A 14,188-nucleotide genomic window follows, 5' to 3' on the forward strand; every position below is an offset into this window, starting at 1 on the left:
AACATGTGAATGGTCAACTGTAAAATAAGGAATGTTTGCCTAAAGCATAATATTTTGTATAAAAGAGAAGGTTAGCTTTGCAAGGGGAGCAGTCTCCTGAGAATATACACCGTGTTGTACTTCTAGGATACCTGTTACTGGCTGCAGCCAATAAACAAGATCTTTGACTTCACCAAGAAGACTCTGTGTTTCTGTAGTCTGAAACAGGAAGGACTCGAAGTCTTAGGGTGTGTTCCCTGGCACCACTGGGTTCTGAAAAACCCAGTACTTCAGTTGGCGCCCAACGTGGGGCGATTTCAGCGGTACCGGTCCAAGCCAGAGGTTCGTGAGGAGCTTCGTGTGAAAATTCTGGAGGGAGGCCGCCACTTCATCGACCCCTGTATGTCGACGTGGTCCGAAAGTCTTTGCTGCGAGGTTCCCCGCTTTCCGACGGCTACGAAGGACTGCTGCCCTGACTATCGCCCTGTTTTGGACCCTTGATGATTTGGTAGAGCGAAACGATAAACGAGTCTTCTGGTGACGTCATCGATACCTCAGTTAAGTATAAGTGGAGCGTCTCCCAGTCCTTAGTTTGGTTCTTAGTTTGGTATCCCCCTGGGATCTTTGATTTGGAACTTGCAAGTACCAAAGCCGAGGGATTCGTGTATTCACGAGACTATTATATTCAATAATCCTTTGAAGTTTGAAGCTAGACTGGAGAGCGAAGATGCCTGGTCTTAGCAGACATGGAAATTTGTTTTGTCTTGGTTATAATAGGAGGACTCGTGTCCGGTTCCTCTGATTGGAACTCCAACCTATGAACTATATGTGAAACATGGCATAGGCCCCATCATATATAATGAAGTATGGATCCGATACACCAGGAAAGATGGTGTTTTAAAATGGCCCCAATATGGTAGTTTTGACACAGAGATTCTGGATAATCTGGAGGTTAAACTTTTTAAGAAGAAAGCCCGGCCGGCGATGTTTGACTCTTTCCGCCTATGGCGTAAGGAAGCAAACAGAAGGAAATTAAATTAGCAAAGAGAAATAAGAGGGAAGAGGGTATCTCGATAATGCAAGCTGCCATGCAGTTTAAAGATGATGAAGAAGAACAGATAAATGAGCAGTTGCACAGGCAACGTAAAATGGTGACCGATAAATGTTATCCAGTTTTTCCGCTTCTTCAGCAAGATGCAGCAAAAGAACTTGAGAAAGATCCTTTAATGTCACACTTGTTGAGTTCGCCACCCCCTTATGCGCAGGATGCTACAGCACCCCCGCAACCTTTAGCTGTGCAACCTCCGGTTATTGTGCCTCAGGTTCTTCCACAGCCGCCAGCTCCTCTTCAGTTGGCTCCTACTACTATGGCGCAGCCCCTCCAAGGGCCGCCGACTTCGCTACCTGCTCCATCTGTACCTCCTACAACTTTATGTACTACATCGACTGCCTCTTCTAGTGTTTTTCCTGATACTGCCTCTGAGTCTGCCTCTGCGTCTGCCTTGCCTCCCTCTGTTTTTTCTCCTGTTCTTTCATCAACTTCCCCTTCTGTCCGACAGAGAATGACAGATACTGTTGCCAGCCTTATATTTCCTCTCTTTGGGTCGTCTGGTGTGACCCCAGATTCGGAGCGTAAGCAGTCACGTAGTCAACTGCCTAATTCTCGAGAGAGAGAAATTTTTGACCGTATGGCGCGTAAATGGGTTGTTTACCCTTCAAGATACGATGTAGAGTCTGTTATGGATGTCTTCTGTCAATAGGAAGCACCGAAACAAAGATACGTTTTTGAGAAAATGTGTGCTTTCCTTTGTGAGGAATTGGAGGATAATGATTTGGAAACAAATCCGCCTGATTTGTGCCGTGTACGGTTTGAGTTTGCAAAGGGCACAATTGTGGGTTCGGATGTTGAGACAGCAGTTGCGACGTTGTTGTCCTTTAGGAATAAGGATCCTTCTCAGTCATTGTTCCAACATGACTCCTCTGTTAAAAAAAGGTGCGACAGTACCCAATGAGAGAAGTCCCTCCGGTATGGAAGGACGCCGTTGCGGCTGATGTTGCTAATCAAATTGATGCTGTCCCAGCTCATTTTCAGCGTGTTTGGGTACATGTTCTGTGGAAGCGAGCTGAAGTTTTAGCCCTTAAGCAGACTTTGCCTGATCCCCGTAAAAACCCTGCAGGGTATTATAAGGAATTATCACAGACTGCAGACTAATGCATTATGAATTTAGCCGACATAGACATGTTATTTGGGAATGTTGTTCCACAGCCTTTGTGGGGATTGATTCACCATACAGATCATGCGCAAGAGTTAGGTGACTCATGGGCTAATATTAGTGCTGCAAATGATAGACAAGTTGGTGGTGCCAAGCCTGAGCCTTTGGTAGCAGAACTGCCTGCTAGGATCATTACTTACATGAAGACTTTAATGCCTGCAATGCGTGTGAATTGGGATAAATTGTCTGCGTGTAAACAGAAGAAAGATGAAACAGTGTCTGATTTCTTCACCAGGTTTGAGGAAACGTTTATCGACCACAGTGGTCAAGATATGAGTACAGAAGGTGGTCAACGGTTGTTCGTCGACAAGTTTGTGCACAATTTGCTTGCCGAGCAGTGTAAGAAATTGAAGGATTCAGAGAGTTCTTGGGCCGTTTCCTCTTCAGCACAAATATTGGCTACTGCACAGTACTACGAAAATAGGGATAAAGATGAGAAGGATAGAGCAGACAAGAAAACTAAAGAATTAAAGACGAAAGTTCTTTTACAACAGGCGTATCCGCCATGTGGTGGTCAGAGTAACTATCAGCAACCTCAACAGTTCCAGAGAAACTCGCAAAGGTTCGAGTTTTCTCAACCACGTGTTCCTGTAGGTCCCAATCAGTGTTCATATTGTAAAGAAGAGGGTCATTTCAAGTATAGTTGTCCTATTTTGTTACAGCGTACGAATGGTGCTTCTGGCACAAGAGGTCGAGGTGTTCAACAAGCTCCTAGAGGTAGAGGACGTGGAAGTTTCCCCCAGAACATGCGTTCCTTTCCATCTCAAAACTCAATGAATAGTTTTGACCAGCAACATAACGCGTCTGGTAGGACGGCTCAGTACTATGCTGACGACTACTATGCAGAAGATGAGAACTTGGAAGGTAATAATTTCTAGGACAGCCATAGACGAAGAGAGGGAGTTTTTTTAGTTCCAGTAGATCAGAATGGACCTTATGTTAAGGTGATTACCTCAGGTGTGTCAGAGCCTTTTCTGTTGGATACTGGTGCTACAAAGAGTTCTATTATGCACTCAAAACTCCCTGGCGCACCTTTGTCTGGCGAGATGAATGTTTCAGTAGGTTTTTCTGGCGCCCCGGTTAGGAACTCGATTTCTAGTCCTATGTCCCTTTCTATTGGACCTTGTGAATTGGAAGCACCCCTTATTCTGACAACAGGTTGTGGTGAAAACTTGTTAGGATTGGATTTGTTGAAAAGATTGTATGCAACATTATATTGTTCTCCTTCGGGAGTACAACTTACACTGGGTAGGAAAATGGTCTCTCCAATGTATTTGTCGAAGGATAAACTTCCAACCGAATTGTCGTTTCTTCCTGATATCATTTGGGCTACTGGTCCTAATGATGTGGGTCTTTTGGAAATACCACCTTATGTTGTGACATTGAAAGCCAATGTTAAATTACCACGCATTCAACAATACAAGATCTCTAGTGAAGGTGAAAAGGCGTTGCTAGCGATCATTTATGATTTAATTGAAAAAGATGTAATTGAAGAGACAAGAGGCAACGTTTGTAATAGTCCTGTTCTGCCTGTTTTGAAACGTACTGACCCCTCTAAGCCACCTGTTTACAGGTTCGTGATTGATCTTAGAGAGGTAAATAAAATAGTTGTGCCACAGTTTCCAGTTGTTCCTGATATCACTGCCATATTAACTATGATTCCATCTTCCGCCACCTGGTTCTCGGTGATTGACTTAAAGAATGCTTTCTTCAGCATCCTGATTGCAGAGGAGAGCAGGGATATTTTTGGCTTCAGTTTAGGAGGCCGAAGTTTCCGTTTCAAACGCTCTCCTCAAGGCTACTGTGAAAGTCCATCAATATATAGTCAGGCTTTAAAAACACAGCTTGATGCAATTGTTTTACCTGACGGCGCTACCCTTATTCAGTACATTGATGATTTGCTAGTCGCTACAGATACTGAAGAGATTTGTAAAGAAGCCACCTTGTTGTTGTTGCGTCATGTGTCTGATTTACATCACAAAGTGTCCCTTTCAAAACTGCAATATTGTCGACAAGAAGTGACCTACTTAGGTCATCTCTTATCGAAGGAGGGAAGGAAACTGACCTCAGAAAGAATTCAGGCAATTGCAAAATTGAGTGTGCCAAGGACACAGAGAGAAGTACGTGCTTTCTTGGGCATTACATCATACTGCAGAAAATGAATACCGAATTTTTCTTTGCTGGCCAAACCTTTGGTAGCATTGACCTATAAAGATACACCGAATCCCGTTCCGTGGTCTGAAGATTGTCAGAAAAGTTTTTCCGAATTGCGTAATGCATTATGTTCGGCTCCTGTGTTGGGTACCCCCGACTACAGTAAGCCCTTTACACTGTATGTCCATGAGAGAGAGGGTTGTGCATTGTCAGTGCTGACACAGTCTTTTGGAGACAAGCAGCGCCCATGCGCATATTTTTCGTCAACTTTGGATCCGGTAGCTAAACCATTGGCGAGTTGCTTGAGAGCCACAGCGTCAGCAGCTGTTTCTATTCGACAGTCTGCTGGGTTAGTGATGAATAATATGTTGATTGTGATGGTTCCACATGCAGTGGACACGTTGTTAAACAGGACCAAGACACAGCATTTAACTAGTGCTCGATTGTCAGGTTACGAGTTGACACTGTTAGCGAGTCATGTGCACATAAAGAGGTGCAATACGTTGAATCCAGCCACGTTATTGCCAATTTCAGTAGAAACAGATGATGTTGAACAACATGATTGTTTTATTAGGACAGAAGAAGAAACAAAAGGGAGAGTAGATCTTAAAGATACTCCTCTTGTAAAGTGTGATGGTACCTTATGGGTGGATGGTTCATGCTTCAAGCTTCCGAATGGTGATACAACTGCAGCATATGCTGTCACAACTTTGCATACGATTGTTGAAGCTGCACGTATACCACATAATTCAGCTCAAGCAGCAGAGCTGATTGCACTTACGAGAGCGTGTGTGTTATCGAAAGGAATGAAAGTGACCATATATACCGACAGCCAGTATGCGTTTGGTGTGGCCCATAGTTTTGGACGATTGTGGAAAGAACGTGGGTTCCTGACTTCGCATGGAACTAAAATTCAGCATGGTCAGTTGCTGAATGAGCTTCTTGAGTCACTGACCTTGCCATTACAAGTTGCGATTGTGAAATGCAGTGCACACAAGAAGGTTACTGATGATGTCGGTCGTGGCAATGCATTTGCTGACGAAATCGCAAAAGAAACAGCAAAAGATGTGATGAATCGAATGTCTGTTGCAGGCCCCGCAAGATGGGTTGGTGACGTTGGAATGTGTGAAGATACGATAGAGGGTGTGAAGTCTTTTCAAGCTGAAGCTTCAGAGAAAGAGTTGAATGTGTGGAAAGAAAGTACGGGTAAATTGGATGAAAATGGTTGTTGGGTTGACTTGTCAGAACATCAGCGATGGTTGTTACCCGATGCGTATGTGCTTGCAGTGGTGACAAAGGCTCATGGAATGGCCCATATCAGTGTGAAAGGGATTTGTAAGTTGTTGGCTGCAGTATGGCAAAATGCTGGAATTCCTAAATGTGCAGAGAATGTGGTCAATAATTGCATGGTGTGTCTGAAATACAATCCTGGTAGGGGAACCCCAACTCCAGTTGGTCATTTTGCGCCTCCGTTCGAGGTTTTGCAGCTAGATTTCATCTACATGGAAAAGTGCAACAATCTGAAATACGTACTCGTTGTTGTTTGTGCCTTTTCAAGATGGGTAGAAGCATATCCCTTAAAAGACAACACTGCCTTATCCACAGCGAAAGCCCTTGCCAAAGAATTGTTCCCTAGGTTTGGAATGCCGAGAATGGTCTGGAGTGATAATGGGAGTGAATTTGTGGGTCGACTGATGAAAAAAGTATGTGAGGGGCTAGGTATCCAGCAAAAATTCCATGCTGCAAATCACCCCCAATCAGCTGGACTAGTAGAGTGCTATAATGGCACGCTAAAACTGAAGTTGGCAAAAATACAAGCGAGCTCTGGTCTTAAATGGCCTGACGCTCTGCCTTTAGCACTCCTATCAACAAGAATGACTGTGCATTCGCGAGTGGGACTTAGTCCCTATAAAATTGTGTTCGGCCGCCCGGCCAACATATGGGGAGTGCCAAGACCAACAAAATTCAGTGAGATCGAACACCCTGTACTGCTTGATTATTTGTATGAATTGACGGCTAAATTGCGTGTTCTGCACCAACAGGTTCACGATACTCTGCCTCAGGTCTCTGAAGCTCCAGGACATCTTATCGATCCTGGATCATGGGTGCTGGTCAAGAACTTCCAGCGGACAAAGAATGACCAGCCCCGTTGGACCGGCCCCCACCTCGTCCTTCTCTCAACAAGATCAGCTGTTCGAGTGGAAGGGAAAAAGAACTGGATCCACGGCGTACACTGCAAGAGGGTCCCTTTTCCTCTACCGTACGACCAGTGGGTCCAGGAGGGGATCGCTGACTCTGAGACTGAGACTGTGCCTCATTTTTTGCTATTTAGCGATGCACGTGTAAAAGGAACAATTTCTGAACGAGAAAGTGACAATAATTTGCAAGAAGCTGTGCCACCGTCAATTCGATTGAACACTACAGAGCCTGAACTCTTGATCCAGAATCAGACAGTACCTGGAAAAAGCCGTTATAATTTGAAACCAAGAACTAAGGACAAATAATTTTTTTTCCCGTTCCTTTGCTATTTTTTTGAAAGTGCGGCTCTCTCATCTGAGAAACTTTCTTATTTTTGTTTTTTTTCTTTTCGAACCACCATCCGGGTTCAGCTGTAGGGTTGTGGTTGCCCAAGTCTTTGGAGTGCAGCTGAAGACGTTAGGTCGACAGTTCTGGTCGGTCTAAGGGAGTTGCCCTGGACTGACAGAAGCATTCCCTAGCATAGAACACCCTACCACCGCGAGCAGCAATTAGAGAGGATGGAGTTTTTCAAGAATGAGAGACCTGCCAAACAGATGGATTTTAAAGCCAGAATGTCTATAATAATGACAAAGAAACGATTTTTGATATTATGTATTTTCATGTTGCTCAGTGTAATGACGTTTTTATGTTTTATTCTCTTTTCAAGTGACATTTGCACCCATTACACAGCCCATACCTCCTTCTACTGTTTCCTCGCATTCTTTTCACCCCCTGCCTGAACACGAGTCTGCCAGAAGATTAGAATTTGTCAACAATTCATTCTTTCAGCTTCTACACCAACACCAATTAGTAGTGAACATAACTAACTGTTGGGTGTGTGGTCTTATGCCTCATACTACTGATAAAGGTATCCCTTATCTGGTCCTACCTTTCCGCCATAATGGTTCTGTGTGGGCATATAGAACGGTGTTCATATACGCTTATGAAGCCAACCCCCTACGTTCTGTGAAAGATAATCCTAAGAATAGTGCTCTAGCTAAGAGTATAGTAGATATGATTAGGGAAGATATTTCCTATGAGACTATCCCGAGAGATGAGACACTAGCATATATTGGATGGAACATAACAGGATATGGAGAGTGGAAACCAGCGAGCAAAGAGATCCTCCCTGATTTGGATTGTACCCCATCAGGGTCACCTATGTCTGCAACGTAATGGCAAAAATCCCAGAGCTCAGTTAGGGAAAAGTATCTGCACTGAAACATATGTTTTTTGCGTCTCAGACTTCTCCTTCGTTATTAGCAGCTAAGGGTACCTATTTCAACTGCCATAATAGAGCCTATACATGGTTACCCCCTGACTTCTCAGGCACATGTTTTGTTTTGTTCCTGTTACCTCCCACCTATACGGCCGCAGCAGATTACCATAAGACAAGGATAGTTAGAGGTGTCATAAGTAAAGAAGACACTACAGGACAAGAATTTGGAGATTTCGTAAAGGGTTGTCTGCCGTTTTGGGGTCCTATGGATAACAGCAGGAACATAAGGCAATTGACAAGGGTGGTTGAATCCACTGTAGTTGAAACCGCCGGTGCCCTTAGTAATTTGACTGCTGAGCTCCAGTCGGATCGCCTTATGACTCTTCAGAACAGGGTCGCATTAGACGTCATACTTGCAAACCGAGGTGGGGTATGTAAAGTGATCCAATCAAGTTGTTGTGTTTTCATCCCAGATAATGCTCCGACAGTCTACCAGACCATTTCCAAACTGCATAAGATCTCCGAATCTATTCACGTGGATAAAGGAGATTGGTCATTGATGGGGTGGTTCTGGGAGCTGATATCCGCCTGGGGATGGAAGACTCTGGTAGTCATTGGGATGATCTTAGCCATTATTTTCCTGTCCTGTTTGTGTGTACAGTGTGCTCCTGCAATATGTGGCCTCTGTGCTACATCGTGTGTAAGGAAACCTGTATCAAAAGACGAGCTAAGTAATAGGATGATGCTACAGCAACATCTCAACGACTTTATGAATATAGACCTGGACTCAGATTAGCGTGAGTATGGGTTATTGCCTATGTAAGGGCAAAAGGAGGGTCTGTGGTACTGAAAAATTCTGGACCCGTGTTATAAACATCGTCGTATCACAACGATTTTGGTATCAGCAGACCGAGAATGATTAGAATAGTATGCACAAGCATTGTATTCATATTCAGGTGACGAAATCACCTGAATATCAGAGTTTCCGTCCTGAAACTCTGAGGTTCCATTTAAACGACAGCCATTTTGTGATTGCTTTCACATAGGCCAATGACTAATGCCGAAAACGAGTCTGAAGGACAACTACATCTTTGATGACTCCTCTGTGACCTGGGCAAGCTGACTCCACTGCCTGAAGCCAAACCTGTTCGGCCAGTTTTCTTTCCCAGTGGCCGAATGAGATTAGTATCAAGGCACAACACATCATAAAACCTTTAATCACACACAAACCATGCCTAATCTTACACACACCAGTCCCTGTTTCTTTCTTTATGACTTGCTTTACAAGGAAGAGGTGCCTGTTTATATTGGGGGTCCGTCGATATCTGATGAAAGTACTGAGCCTTGCCGGGTAATTGATTGAGGGCTGGACAAACTGAAATATGGCTTGTCATCATAACCCTGCTATTTCTTTGTAGTGAAAATATGTGAATGGTCAACTGTAAAATAAGGAATGTTTGCCTAAAGCATAATATTTTGTATAAAAGAGAAGGTTAGCTTTGCAAGGGGAGCAGTCTCCTGAGAATATACACTGTGTTGTACTTCTAGGATACCTGTTACTGGCTGCAGCCAATAAACAAGATCTTTGACTTCACCAAGAAGACTCTGTGTTTCTGTAGTCTGAAACAGGAAGGACTCGAAGTCTTAGGGTGTGTTCCCTGGCACCACTGGGCTCTGAAAAACCCAGTACTTCACCCCCTCCCTCTCCTGTCCCCCGCACATATACACACCTATACACGCACCCATATATACACATGCACATACGCATACCCATCACCACCCATGCATGCACATATACATACCCACACAGCACAACACACACCAACATGCCTTTTTCACACACATGTATTCACAACACACAACACTCACAATCACTCAATCATGCATGCATCCAGCGCGACTCACACCTGCATGCACGCATACCAAAACATACACACCCACATACACACAACACCCCCCATCCCCCTCTCCGGTCGGAGAACCCGACTTACCAGCTTGCAGGGGGTCCTCTGGCTGGAGACAGTCCCCGGCGCTGCTGTCAGCAGCAGCGTCTGCCAGCAAAACAACATCAGGCCGTATCATTGGTCATGATACAGTCGGCGGTGTTTTGCTGGCGTGGCCGTGCTGCTGTCAACAGTGCCGCCTTACCGCCGTCCACCGCCATGACCGTCGGCGGACTTCCGCCAGCATTCTGGCGGAATACTGTTGGCGGTCATGATACGCGTAGACGGCTCGCAGCCACAGTGGCGGTATGTTGGTGGCCGTCACCGTGGCAGTAGACGGTCAATACCGCCAATGTTGTAATGAGGGCCTAACGTTTGCATGGTTTTATCTACAAACAAAAATAGTATGATGAGCAATAGTTAAGCTGATCAAAACTCGGGCAATTACATTATTATTAGATAAAACGGTGGGAGAATCTTACAAACGTTTCTCAAACGTTTTGATGCTTAGGTCAGAGAAGTGATAAAAAAACTGCAGAGTTGCAGAGGGCAAAGTAATTAAAGAATACAACCCATCATCAGCTCTACTTATGAAGTCACTGAAATAATAAAAAAAAAAAAATTATAATCTTAATAAACATGGACTCTTGATGCACTGGGTACTCAGATAAGATCATGTCAATATGACAGTACAATTTGCAGTGACAATTACTCCTAAAAAGCAATGGCAGGGCCATAGGTCTCATCCCTGAAAGGCATTTGCTGATATTTTGCCGTTGGCAATGCTTATTGGTAACGTTGAGCAGCATCGGCAACACAAAAAATGGTAATTGTTAATGTTGAAAAGCTTTAGCTAAAACAAAAAGAAGCCCAAATAGCATGCACAAATATGATGATATACGTATACATTAGTCGTCAGGCATGTGCATGTATGTATCATGTCGCTCTGGTGGCCATTTGTTTTATTTTTTATTTACTATGCCAAGATGGGGGATCCCCATCTTAGAGCGGTAAATTACAACAATATGACAAGCTTGTGAAAGTTTATATAGAGTCAGGAGTGTCTCAGCAGCAAATTGCTGGGCCCTGGAAAGAAATAAAACAATTGAAATAACAGGGTGGTGTGGAGGCGCAAGTTGGAGCCATGTGGGGGGGAACTTAATGCTGCTGAGTGGCGGACAGCAAGGATGGGCAGGGATGCACGAGGGGGCAGAAAAACAAGCCTAACAGGACAGGGAGGGCCAAAGGGAAGGGATGACCTGGGTGTGGAGGAGCAACACAGAGCGCAGGGGTGTGGATGTGAAGGGGGATGCAGCATGGGGAGAGAGCATGAAAATAAAAGCACTCCTATGGAATACCGAAAAAAAAAAGTAGTTTCCTGGAGGAAGGCTTCAAGTTACCCAATCAAAAAACCGTTTAAAAAGATATGCTCTTAGGGAGGGCTAAGCACAAGACGAAGAAGGAAAGCCAATGAATAAGAAGAAAGCAAATGAGACTGACAAGAACACCAACAAATGATAATCAATGGACTGACCTAAGCCCACTTTAAATATTGGTACTGCATGCCTTTTGAGAACAGACAGCAAAAGCTACTAGCATAGGAAGAAAATGGCTGATCTGAGTTTAAGCAGCTCAGGCAGATTTAATCAATTGAGAGGAATTAGGCAGACGGGTTGCAGGACAGGGTCCGCTCTTTCCTTTAGAATCATAATCTCACTAAATAACTGGTAAAACAGAGAAAACTGCATTCTTTCTTGCAGGATGTTGTTGCTTCGGTAAAAACCCTCTAACGAAATGTCATTATTCATTTTACATTTATTTTGGAGTTTTGCCAAGAAGGGTGCTTTTAGAGCAGGCAGGATGGATAGGTGAGGTCAACGCTCGCTGCTAACATCTGGCGTGACCTTCAACTCATGAGTTCTACTGACAGACTGAGCCTTCCATCCTGTCAATGTTGATAACCAAGCACTTTTCTTATTGGTGGCGCTTAGAAACTGTGTTACGAAACCATTTATGTTCTTAGAACCAGATATAAGGATGTTCTGCACTATCTAATGTCAATGTATCCTGACTTTATACCTCCTTACGAGTGTTCCTTTAGTCCACTTTTGAAAACGCCCAATCAAACATTTACGGACGAGGCATGTTACTATTATTTTATTTTATTTGTGCAGATTTATGCAGGATGAAGCCTTACAGGACTTTAAAAACAATACTTTTAATAGGATAAAGTTGCACAATATGCAGACATCCAGAATGGTCACCTGAGTTCCTATAAGTTTCATAAAACAAAAGCACCATTAGTGTTATTGTACATAGAAGTAAGTTGGCTGGTTACATGTAATTTATGTGGTGCTTGGTATTTATTTGAGAATCCTATCTTGCCTGCTGTGCTCTTAAACCAGTGATATATTCATGTTTCTTATTATAATATATGGAAGATTCTCAAACTATAAAAATCACTCATATTTGCAGATTCTAGCCAGTTCTGGCAGCACTTCTCACTTGAAATCAGAACAGTACAGCTTTCTGCTGCAAAATGTTGCAAAACTGAAAAATCTCACAATCTCACTAAGTTGCTGTTGGTAACTTTAAAAAAAGATGTCACCTACCAACTAAATTCCCAGCGTAAAAAAAAAGTTTGGTGGAACATTTTTCTTGCACAAATTCAGCTAAAAGGGTGGCAGACTTTGCTTGGTTTTCTCTTGTAGGCGCTAAGTTATGCCTGGTTTTTCACAGTTTTTTAAAATATATACTACGTATTGAAGCTTGATAAAGTCTTTAAAAAACATCACAAAGTTACCAACATTTCCACACGCCTAATTGCTAATTGTAGGCTGCGACGTTAGTTTGCGCTTGATATGATTTCCCCCGACAAAATTATGGCGCGAGCTGCGTTACGATGCGGCGTACCTGCGCGCCCCATCCTCACTCGCCCTCTGGTTGTAAGTCTCCCTTCCAGTGCCTCATTTATGTTGTTTTTTTCCGGTGCGGAGCACCAGAACTTATTTTTGAGGGCCAGCACTTCTTTTTCTGCCGTTCTCTTTACTTTCACCCTCGCTGGAAACCCGGACATGAGTGAAATTTGCCGAAATCTGCCAGAACAGCTGGTGAAAAACCGAGACTGTCCCAGCAAATCCGGGATGCCTGGTCACCCTGACATATCGAAAAGATGGAGAAAGAGAAAAACGAAAAAGCGACACAATGAGAGAAAGCAAAAAAGCTGCAAGAGTGAGCTGAATGTGCAGGGAGTGGCCCTAAATCGATTATAGAGGCCGGAGGTGGCTTCAAGATTACGCTGCCTCAATCTTCGCGCATTTTATTGCAGCAGCCGCGTGTTTAAGAGGAGGGGTTTGGGCACCGGCACTTTTTTTTTTTTTTTACAAAGTAAGCACTGCTCTGTTCTGTCAATACAATGCATCAGTGAGCAGCAAAGTCCCTACTTTCCTTTTCACAGCCCTGATCCAACCACTCTCAAGTTAATCCCGACATCCTTGTCTTCAGGCAAAAGCTGTACCACCTGCCTGCACCAGAGCAGGCTTTAGAACTGAAATCTGTCTGCATTGCCCTGACTGAAAAGATATAAGTAAACGGCCACACGTGCTTTTAATTTGCTTATAATTTTGTAAAAATTCGAAACAATTAACAAGTAAACATGCTGGCTATCTCAAATGTTTGTCAGAGAAAAAACATTAAACCTAATCACATAATAGAGATATAGTGTCACTTAATTTAATATAGGCTTTTGAACAATTGCTCAAGGATATTATTATTATTAATAATATTATTATCATTAATAATAATAATAATAATAATAATAAAAACGATGATATTACCGATAGTTATTTCTAGTTGGCACTTTGTTGAGACTTTCTATCTAGGTCTGAAAAAAACACTTTTCCATATCACCTTAGACCTCGTCATAAGATATTGGGCAACAACTGGCTCAATTCCCTCGAGATATCACAAATGTATTTCGTAGTTCTGCTTACACCTTTGGAGTACATTCCTCACTTTTTTTTGCAACTCATACATGATTTCTAGAGTATTTCGGGGAAGCCAAGACAGTGTTTAGGGTTGTTTCCAAGTTCTTTTGTGATTTCCAAGTTACATACAAGCTAAGGGATTTTCCTATGAGTGAATGCACATTCTGAACATTTACTCAAGAAGAAAATTAATCAATTAAAACTAGAATTCGTTTTCTCCTCGTAAAATATTTGCTGCAGTGGAAAGATCATTGCCCCATACTCCCACCAATATTACTGGTGTTCCCTGCTGATTCCCTCCCTGGACACAGATATACACTGGCCCTTACCAGCAGTACCTTTCTGACTATGCTGGGCCAGAAATGAACTATGGACTTTTTAGCAAATACATTTAAG

This window comes from Pleurodeles waltl, chromosome 3_1 (assembly GCF_031143425.1).
Source record: "Pleurodeles waltl isolate 20211129_DDA chromosome 3_1, aPleWal1.hap1.20221129, whole genome shotgun sequence".
Classification (NCBI taxonomy): Eukaryota; Metazoa; Chordata; class Amphibia; order Caudata; family Salamandridae; genus Pleurodeles; species Pleurodeles waltl.